General features: G+C 33.8%; 1 non-coding gene across 1 annotated transcript; it reads left to right on the forward strand.

Moving 5' to 3' along the window:
* The first annotated feature begins 7,828 nt into the window (after positions 1-7,828).
* LOC131180327 (small nucleolar RNA R71) lies at positions 7,829-7,935 on the forward strand. The gene has a single exon (XR_009149103.1). It is a non-coding gene; the product is annotated as a small nucleolar RNA R71 (small nucleolar RNA).
* The last annotated feature ends 3,108 nt before the right edge of the window (positions 7,936-11,043 follow it).

Below are 11,043 nucleotides of genomic sequence, written 5' to 3' on the forward strand. Positions count from 1 at the left end.
AAAGAAATAAATCCAATCACATTGGTCTTTTATAGTCCATGATCATCCATCATGCATATCACTATTTAACAATTAAATAAAACATACATACTTAAATTAAATTGAATATCTCATATTCAACTTAAAAATCCAGATTTGAATATGATTCAAATAAATTTAAAAATTCAGATTTGAATCTCATTCAAACAAATTTAAAAATTCAGATTTGAATCACATTCAAACAACTTCAAAAATTCAGATTTGAATCACATTCAAACATTTTTTAAAAAATCAGATTTGAATCACATTCAAACATTTTTTAAAAAAATCAGATTTGAATTTTATTCAATCAATTTTAAAAAATCAGATTTAAATATGATTCAAACAACTTTAAAAATTCAGATTTGAATCACATTCAAACAACTTTTAAAATTCAGATTTGAATCACATTCAAACAATTTTTTAAAATTCTGATTTGAATCATAATTTAATTGTGTGATTAAAACAACTAATTAAACACCTTAATTAGTTAAAGAATAGGCCTTAGATCATACAACAATTGCAGAATTAAAAGCCAAACCTTGAACCACCCATGGAACCATTGTTGCCGCCACCAATGGTGGCTTCACCATGTGTGCCGCCACACCTCTTAATCCAACCAGCAATGAATCAATCATCTCATGATCAAATCACACAATTAAATCATATAATCAACAATCTAAATGGCAAATATAGTGGCTCTGATAACAATTGAAGGCAGGCGTGAAAAACACAAGATTATACCATTGAATTCAAAAATTTTCACCTAGGGTCACATGCACCATGCAAGATTTATTTTTTATCTATTTGATTTCAATGATAAACAACATATTAAAACTCTTTTAATATGTTTTTGGATCTGTATTTGCCATTTCAGATTTTAAAATTAATCAAATTAATTTTAGAACCCTAGATTAAATCAAGAACGATTACACTAACCTCTTGATGCACTGCAGCGTGTCTGCGCCTTTGAGATTCGTCTTCAGGACACCAAATGTTGTCCCTCTAGCTTGTCCACACCAAGAACACCTATGGCAGCCCTTGAACAGCCTCTAAAGCTTTTTCTATTAATTAGAAATTCAAGTTCTGCCTTTTAAGAGATTAGAGATGTAAACAGGACACTAGAAACAATTTCTAGTGTTCTTAATTCAAGAGATTGATGGCTAATCTCTTTGAATTGATGAGAGATGAAGAGAAATAGCTGGAGAGGCTCAAAGTGGCGTGACAAATGAGAGGAGAGGCTGCTGGTTATTTTTTCTTTTCATAACCACACTTAAATAGCTAGGTTAACACATTAAACCCTAGCCACATGTCACCTTTTGATTAGGTCTAGGTTTAAGTGACCCAATCACATTGTGCCAAGTGTCAAACCTATATTTAATCTTGATTTTAATCATCTTACATGATTAAAAAAACATTTGGCAAGCTTATGTGTTATGCCATGTGTCACCATCTCATGGTGCCACGTGTCACACTGCAAAATGACCAAAATGCCCCTGTGTCTTAATTTTGAGTTCTTAACCCAAAATAATTATTTTCTTCTTCTAATTAATTTATATCAAATATAAATTAATTAATTAATCTCTATTAATTAATTTCTCATTAGTTAAATTCATATTTAAACACTTTAAATATAAATTTAACTTATATTATACATCCAATAATCTAGATTTGGTTTCAAGTCATGCTAGGGACTTTGCAATCTAATTGCAAACCAAACCTATTTAATTAATCAATTAAACTCTTTAATTAATTAATTAAATCATATTTAAATAGGTGATAACTTGTGTATGTGTGTGACTTACTAGGCTCATCACTAATTGGCAATGAGACATGATATCAACTCTTAATATCATTAGAACTCTTTCTTACCATAAATGATTTCTCTAAATCATTTTATGAACCTCATAGACCATGGTTAACACCTAGCATAGCATGCCATGGCCACCCAATTAGTAATAAGGTTTACCTTAAATGAACCTATAATCATATGTTACCATGCACTAGAATCTCTCTGTTACAAAATCCCAACTCAAGCTGGAGTCATGGTTTATGTCAAACTCCATTTGCTATGAATATTATGTTCTCTTTTAATTCCAGTTCTTGATTAAAAGATTTTTCTCATCAGAAACTCTTTTCTGAATAAATCTATCTGTCCTGGCCAGGAACTTGAAACATCAAGAACAATTAAATGAACATAGGATTTTATCTCTATTTACTTAGAGGAACAGATTCCATCTTGATCAACACCTACCTCCATATATAACTAGTAGGAGCCAACACATGCCCATATACCCATACACGGTACAAGTATGAAAGCAGTATCAAACTCAAACTACCTATATACAAGATAACTGTGCTATCTCAGGTCTAAAGATTATATGCACTGATATGATTTATGACAAAACATTGACAAGAGTAAACTCCATGTGCTTGTCATAAGTGTCACTGGTTCGGCCTACTTATCATTTATAAGTGCCTATCATGTTTGTCATATGGAATGAGACTCACCATTCCATCTTATATGGCATGCTCCATGTTTGTCATATGTTTGTCATATGGCATGCTCCATGAGACTCACCACTCCATGTTTGTCATATGGCATGCTCATATAAATAACTTGGGAACAAACATGAATACAATCTTTCTGGATAAGTCATGTCCTTATTATGAAGTATCCTCGATTGTGAACCTATTTATGATACTTCGTGCTAGAAATATTGTCACTCATATTCTTAACAACTTAAGAATAATATTTCTAACAAAATATCAATGGACCTTTTCTATTACACATAAATATATTATGTAAATGGAAAAGTGGAAATGCCATTTATTAATAAAATATGTACAAGATACATACTAAATGATATGCTCTAGGGCATACTACTAACAAAGAGTGCACTTCCCTCATAGTTGTGGGGTAGGGTAAGTTCACAATTAAATCAATTTTAGACTTATCCACCTTAATACCCCTATTAGAGACAACATGACCTAAAACAATCCCCTGTTCCACCATAAAATGACACTTCTCATAATTCAGAACAAGATTTTTCTCAATGCATTGCTCAAGAACATAAGTCAAATGATGTAAACATGCATCAAATGAATAACCATACACAGTAAAGTCATCCATGAACACATTAATGCAACTATCAATGTAATATGAAAATATGCTCATCATACATCTCTAAAATGTGGCAGGTGCATTACACAGTCCGAAGGGCATTCCTCTAAAAGCAAAAGTTCCAAAAGGGCAAGTGAATGTAGTCTTCTCTTGATCCTCTAGTACAATCACAATTTGATTATATCCAGAAAAGCCATCAAGAAAGCAGAAATACGACATACCTGCTAACCGCTCAAGCATCTGATCAATGAATGGCAGTGGGAAGTGGTCCTTCCTTGTTGTTGAATTCAGCTTGCGGTAGTCTATGCACATTCGCCATCTACTTTGAATCCTTATTAGAACCAGTTCATTATTTTGATTTGCTACCACAGTGACTCCTAAATTTTTTGGCACTACTTGGACTAGACTCACCCATTTACTGTCTAAAATTGGGTAAATAACTCCTGCATCCAGTAGCTTCAAAATCTCCTTCTTCACAACCTCCATCATCTGTGGGTTCAACCTCCTTTGAGCTTTTCTACTTAGTTTAGCCTCATCCTCCAATAAAATCCTGTGCATGCACCCTGATGGACTTATACCTTTGATGTCAGCTATTGTCCATCCAATTGCTTCCTTGTGTATTCTCAGAACTCTAATCAATCTATCTTCTTTAATCTTTGTTAAATTACTTGAGATGATAACTGGAAGTGTCTCATTGTCTCCCAAGTAAACATACTTCAAATGCTCAGGTAAAGGCTTGAGTTCAAGAACTGGTGCCTGCACAACAGAAGGTAACAATTTTGTGTGAGATACAGGTAAGTCAATCTTTGATACTCCATACCTTTTTAGAACAAGAGGTAATTACTGCAATGTCATTACTGCATCTTGAACCTCTACACTTAATGCCATATTAGTACTAACTTCTTGAATTCCTTGATTAATCACCACTTCTAACTCATCCTCCATGCTTAACTCAAAAACATCCTGCAAAATTGTATCAACAATATCAATAGAAAAGACAGAATGATCATCAGTAGGATACCTCATGGCATCAAAGATATTAAATTTAACAGTCTCTCCATCAAACTCCATAGTTAAGGTACCATCATCCACATTAATTTTTGTCTTGGCAGTTTTTAGGAAAGGTTTTCCAAACAAAATCAAAGCTGACTTTGATGTGGGAACACTATCCTCCATATCCAGAATGTAAAAATTTGCAGGAAAAATCAATTCTCCAACCTGCACCAACACATCCTCAACTACTCCCAATGGGTAAGCATTAGAACAATTAACTAATGAATAATGACACTGGTTTCTTTCAAAGGACCCAAATTCAAAGTCTGGAAAACTGAATATGACATGACATTAACAGATGCTCCTAAATCTGCCATTGCACATTCAAATTTAGAATCACCTATTCTGCAGGGAATAGAAAATGAACCTGGATCCTTACACTTAGGGGGTAATTTTTGCTAAATCAATGCTGATACATTTTCCCCCACACTGATCTTCTCATTAGTACTCAACTTGCGCCTTATAGTGCATAATTCCTTAAGGAATTTAGCATACCTAGGAACTTGTTTGATTGCATCAAGTAAAGGAGTATTAACCTCTACCTTCCTAAAAGTCTCCAAAATTTCTTTCTCTTGTTCTTCTTTCTTCATCTTGGCCAACCTGCAAGGGAATAGAGGAAGAATAGAATTATTAACCTTATTCAGTTTAGGTTCAGTATTTACCTCATCTTCAGGAACTTCAGACTCTTTTGCTCCTTGCTTCTTCTTTTTCGTTGACTCATGTAGAGTCTAATTATCAACTTCCTTCCCACTCCACAATAGTATAGCACTTGCATTTTCTCTGGGATTCATGACTATTTGTGATGGAAGCTTTCCAAAACCTTGAGCTTCAAGCTTACTCACAGATGAAGCTAACTGTCCAATCTGCCTCTCTATATTTTGAATGCTATTTCTAGTCTCCTATTGAAACTATTGTGTATTGCTAGCCAAAGCCATAACAATTTCATCAAGTGACATACCTTGATTTGAGGGAGGCAGAGGTGGTTGATTCACTTGTCTTTGCTACTGGTATCGGTTTTGCACAGGTTGATTCCCATAACTCAGATTAGGATGATCTCGCCTTCCTGGATTATAAGTATTGGAAAAGGGATCATACTTGTGTTATGGCTGTCCATAATTTCCTACTACATGTTGTCCATGAAGGAGCAGAAGCATGAAAATTATTAGATTAGAACATTGAATTCAAAAATTTTCTTTTAGGGTCTCATGCATCATGCAAGATTCATTATGTACCTTATTGATTTCAGTGTTCAATTGTAAATTAAAGCACTTTTAATATGTATTAGGATCTACATTTTCCATTTATGATTTTTGAAATAACAAATTAATTTATTAGAACCCTAGATTACTACAATAACATGTGCACTAAACTTTTATGCACCGTAGATGTGATTGGTACCATTGAAAAGCACCTAGGACCACAAATGTTGTCCCTCTAGTTTGTTCACACCAAGATCACCAATGGCAGCCCCTTGAACAGCTTCTCAAGCCTTGCCAACCAATTAGAAATTAGGGATTTGCCTTTAGAGAGGTTGTAGATGTATATAGGACACTAGAAACAATATCTAGCAATTTTAATTCAAGAGAATATGGGCAATTCTCTTTGAATTGTTTAGAGAAGAAAAAGAAGAGAGGAGAGGTGCTTTATGGGTGGCGGCACACAACGAGAAAAATCAAAATGTTATGTTTTAGTTTTCATTCTTTCCCTTTTATAGTTAGGTCATCACTCAAAACCCTTGCCACATGTCATCTTTCTAATTACAACTAAGTTTAATTGACCTAATCACATTAACCCAAGTGTCAAAGCTAGATTTAATCTTGACTTTGATCATCATGCATGATTGGAAGACAAATGGCAAGCTTATATGGTGCCATGTGTCACCATCTCATGGTACCACATGTCACCTTGTGAAATGACCAACTTACCCTTGTGCTGTAATTTTGAGTTCTCAACCCAGAATAATTATTTCTCCTCTTCTAATCAATTTATATCAAATATAAATTAATTTATTAATCTCTATTAATTAATTTCTCATAATTAAATTCATATTTAAACACTTTAAATATAAATTTAACTTATACTATACATCCAATAACCTAGATTTGGTTTCAAGTCATGCTAGGAACTTTGCAATCTTATTGCAAACCAAACCTATTTAATTAATTAATTAAACTCTTCAATTAATTAATTAATTAAATCACATTTAACGTGGTGATTACTTGTGTATGTGTGTGACTCACTAGGCTCATCACTGATTGGCAATGAAATATGATATCAACTCTTAATATCATCAGAACCTTTTCTTATCATAAATGATTTCTCTAAATCATTTTAGGCACCTCATAGACCATGGTTAACACCTAGCATAGCATGCCATGGCCACCCAATCAGTAATAAGGAATACCTTAAATGAACCTATAATCATATGTTACCATGCACTAGAATCTCTCTGTTACAAAGTCCCAATTCGAGTTAGAATCATGGTTTATGTCAAACCCCATTTGCTATGAATATTATGTTCTCTTTTAATTCTAATTATTGATTAAAAAGATTTTCTCATCAGAAACTCTTTTCTGATTAAATTTGTTTGTCCTGGCTAGGAACTTGAAACATCAAGAACAATTAAATGAACATAAGATTTTATCCATATTTACTTAGGGTAATAGATTCCATCTTGATCAACCCTTACCTCCATATATAACTAGTATGAGCCAACACATGCCCATATACCCATGCACAGTACAAGTATGAAAGCAGTATCAAACTCAAATCACCTATATACAAGATAATTGTGTTATCTTAGGTCTAAAGATTATATGCACCGATATGATTTATGACAATGCATTGATAGGAGTAAACTCCACGTGCTTGTCATAAGTGTCACTGGTTCAGCCTAGTTATCATATATAAGTGTCTATCATGTTTGTTATATGGCATGAGACTCACCATTCCATCTTATTTATATCTCATATAAATACCTTGGGAACAAACATGAATATAATCTTTTTGGATAAGCCATATCCTGTGTGAAGTATCCTCGATTGTGAACCAATTTATGATACTTTATGCTAGAAATATTGTCACTCATATTCTTAACAACTTAAGAATAGAATTTCTAACAAAATATCAATGGACCTTTTCTATTACACATAAATATATTATGTAAATGAAAAAGTGAAATTGTCTTTTTATTAATAAAACATGTACAAGATACATACTAAATGATATGCTCTAGGGCATACTACTAACAGTCCATAATTTCCTACTGCATTAGCATGTTGCATTGATTTATACTCTTGTAATGCAGGACACATGTCAGTAGCATGACCCGAACCCGAACAAATTCCACATACCTTAACAGTTTGCTTGTTCCCTACAGCTAATTGTCTCACCAAAGAAGTTAAATCAGAAATCTGTTTCTCAAGGTAAGATGTACTTACCTCGTTAACCTTCCTAGGTGTGTGATCCATTCTCATTCCAAATTGCTAAGAGTTTGCTGCCATGTTAGCAATCAGCCTCCTTGCCTCTTCTGGTGTCTTGTCAACCAAACCTCCTCCACTAGTAGCATCTATCATACTGTGGTCCATTGGTAGAAGTCCCTCATAGAAATATTGAATCAAAAGCTACTCACTTATTTGATGATGAGGACAACTTGCACACAGCTTCTTAAATCGCTCCTAATACTCATACAAGCTCTCTCCATTGTACTGCCAGATGCCACAAATTTCTTTTCTTTTATTGGCAGCACAGGAAGTAGGAAAATACTTCTCCAAAAATATCTGCTTCATCCCATTCCATGAGTTGACAGATCTAGAAGGAAGGTAATACAACCAATCCTGAGTTGTGCCTTCTAGTGAGAAAGGAAAAGCTCGAAGCTTGATTTGATCCTCTGAAACTCCTTGAGGTTTCATGCTGGAACACACAACATGAAATTCCTTTAAATGCTTATGTGGATCCTCACCTGCAAGACCATGAAACTTAGGCAACAAATGGATTAGTCCAGATTTTAACTCAAAAGCAACATTTAAAGCAGGGTATTGAATACACAAAATCTGATTTATTAGGATATACCATGGTAACTACACAATGCTCTCGATGTTTGTGATGTAAGCTATAGATTACAGTACCAACTTAGGACTATTGTGTAGAGTTACGTATTTTCGATAGTAAATCTAGATAAGGATAAGATTGTAGAGCTAGGTCTAGTAAGACAGACTAAAAAGAAAGTAAAGTATTATAACACGAAAAAGTAGAGAGACAATGACATAGCAGTTCCTTGATTATTTACACTAGGAAAATTTCAAGGATGAAATTTTTATTTAGAGGAAAAGAATTGTAACACCCTCACTGTAGGTAGTCAGTACATCCTATTGTTTCAACGACTAACGTCTGTTCGGACAGTTAGAATATCTGGAACTACATTTAGTTAATTGGTACGGGTAAACATAAAAATGAAATAGACAGTATAAAATTAAAGGAATCGTCGAATCGGGGATTTAGTCGGTATTACAAAAAAAGTTTGATTATAACCCGAAGAGGGGCATTTTGGTCATTTGGCACATAGAGTTAACTTTTGACCTAAATGTCCATTAAAGAAGTGATATTTAAATTTTAAAAATCCCATGAAAACATGAAACTATATGTAATGTAATTAAAGGAAACATAAGGGGGAATTATTAGGAATATTAAAACTTTAAGTATTGAAATGAATAAATTAATTCTTAGTGGACTATAAATAGGCATAAGGTGACAAATCCATCCACTCAACATCATCTTCCTCATCTCATCTCCCATGGCCGAATTTAGTTCTCCATTTTCCTCCATGGATTCTCACTTCAAAGCTTAAAATTCCTTCCATTTCCTCCATAAAACTCAAGGTTCACTTCACTGAAATTAGTCCTCACACCTTGGGAAGTTTATCGGCAGCCAAGAAAAGAAGAAATTTTGAAGTTTTACAAGGTTGAGAAGCTGCCATTAAAGGTTAGTGCAAGTTTTCACACCCTTTACCCGTCTACAGTGTAGCCAAGTAAGATATGCCACACAGTGTGCCGGAACACCAGATTTTAACTCATTGATATTTATCATTTTAAAATTTATTTATTTATGGGTCACTAAGTAAAACTTATGAAATTACTATCGTCTACATCATTCATTGAAATTTTAAATAAATTTGAGGTTTCGAAGATTTTTCAGAAAATCAGACAGAGTGTCGGCTAAAAATGGAGAAAACAGTTCTTCGAAACCAGTGAAAAACACTTCTAAATATTTTTCCAACCATTCTCAACTCCAAATAATCACTATCATCTCAACATTTCTCAATAATTTTTATTCATTAATCAATATCATATATAATTCAATTTGAACTCAAGTTTATGAAGGCAATACTTAATTTCATTAATTTACAATACAAAATGATATAAGTGATCATAATTTACATGATAACATAAAGACCTAAATACAAAATACAATTCGCAAAATTACAAAAGAGAATCCTAGTGCCCTACCAAAATACACTGCAGATGAGAGGTGACACAGGACATTGGCAGATCTGACTCTCACCCAGTCTGGGGTCTACTGGGCTCACGCTCCATGTCTCTTGTACCTACGCATGGCAAAAGCAACGCGCTAAGCAATACTGCTTAGTGGTGCCAATAATTAAATAAAAATAACTAAAATGAAATAAACATACAGAGTGTATGCTGACATTTTATGCAGACTGAGTTTCTGGTAATTATTTGCAGTAATCTGATACTTTTTATGTTAATCATTTGATTAAAATTTGGTAAGATTTTATTTTGATTGCCCAAGTAACCTATACTAGCCGACTGGACTAGATAAACGGGTAAACTGGCATTGAGTACTAAGTACCTTGAGCCGTCATACCATCAGTCACATTGTGTCTCCTGGTGTGCAACAGAACAACCAATAAGCTGTAATAAATATTAGGCAGGAGGCCAAGTATCACAATAGTGTCAGAATGGCTAAAAGCCATAAAATTACGAAATGGCCACATAAGCCATAAATCACAGAATGGCATGATGCCATATGCAGTACTGCTATCAGAATCCTATTCGTATGCCAACCTATCCAAATCAATCTTACTAGGTCTACTAGGGCATATTACAAAGCTCTTAATTGAATATTTGTGTTTAACATATAAGGTTACTATTCATTTTACTATTCGAGTCAAAATATTGACTTTCTCATACATAATAGTTACATGAGTTCTAACTACATGAATTAACCACATTTTGGTTCACAAAAGTATTGACATTGATTGCCAATCAATCCTTAAAACTAATAGGAAATAAACCAAAATTTTCAGTTTTGGGTGCTAGAGTTCACTGTTCCATTAAGCAATTCTACAATGAGAATGTTCCTAAGTGTTTTTAATCAAAGTTGTTCCTTTATGTGTCCTCGTTAATTCCCTCTTTTAATCACTCCATTTGGAGTTTTCTAGCTCAAGTATGCTAATTTCTTTAGGACTGGCCAGATTGGCATCTACCCAGAATTTCTGGGCAGAAATGGTTCTGGCAGTTTTGATACCCCGGTTTTGGTTAGCAATTCAAATGGGTTATGGTCAGAATTTGATTTGGTGTTCTTCATGAAAGTTGTTCTAAATTGTCTAAGCTTTTCATTGATTTAAATTTCAAGTCAATTGGATCTTTCTATACTGAGTTATGACCATTTGAACAAACACTATTCATTTGGTTATCTTCTAGAGACAGCATGTTGGCCACCTAGATTAGGGCAGTTTTTAGGTCAACTTGGGTTAGTTTTTTGGGCAGGGTTTCTTCACCAAAGTTGTGACATTATGTGTCTAGTTTCATGTGCAATTAGCCTTGCAC

Source organism: Hevea brasiliensis, chromosome 5 (assembly GCF_030052815.1).
Source record: "Hevea brasiliensis isolate MT/VB/25A 57/8 chromosome 5, ASM3005281v1, whole genome shotgun sequence".
Classification (NCBI taxonomy): Eukaryota; Viridiplantae; Streptophyta; class Magnoliopsida; order Malpighiales; family Euphorbiaceae; genus Hevea; species Hevea brasiliensis.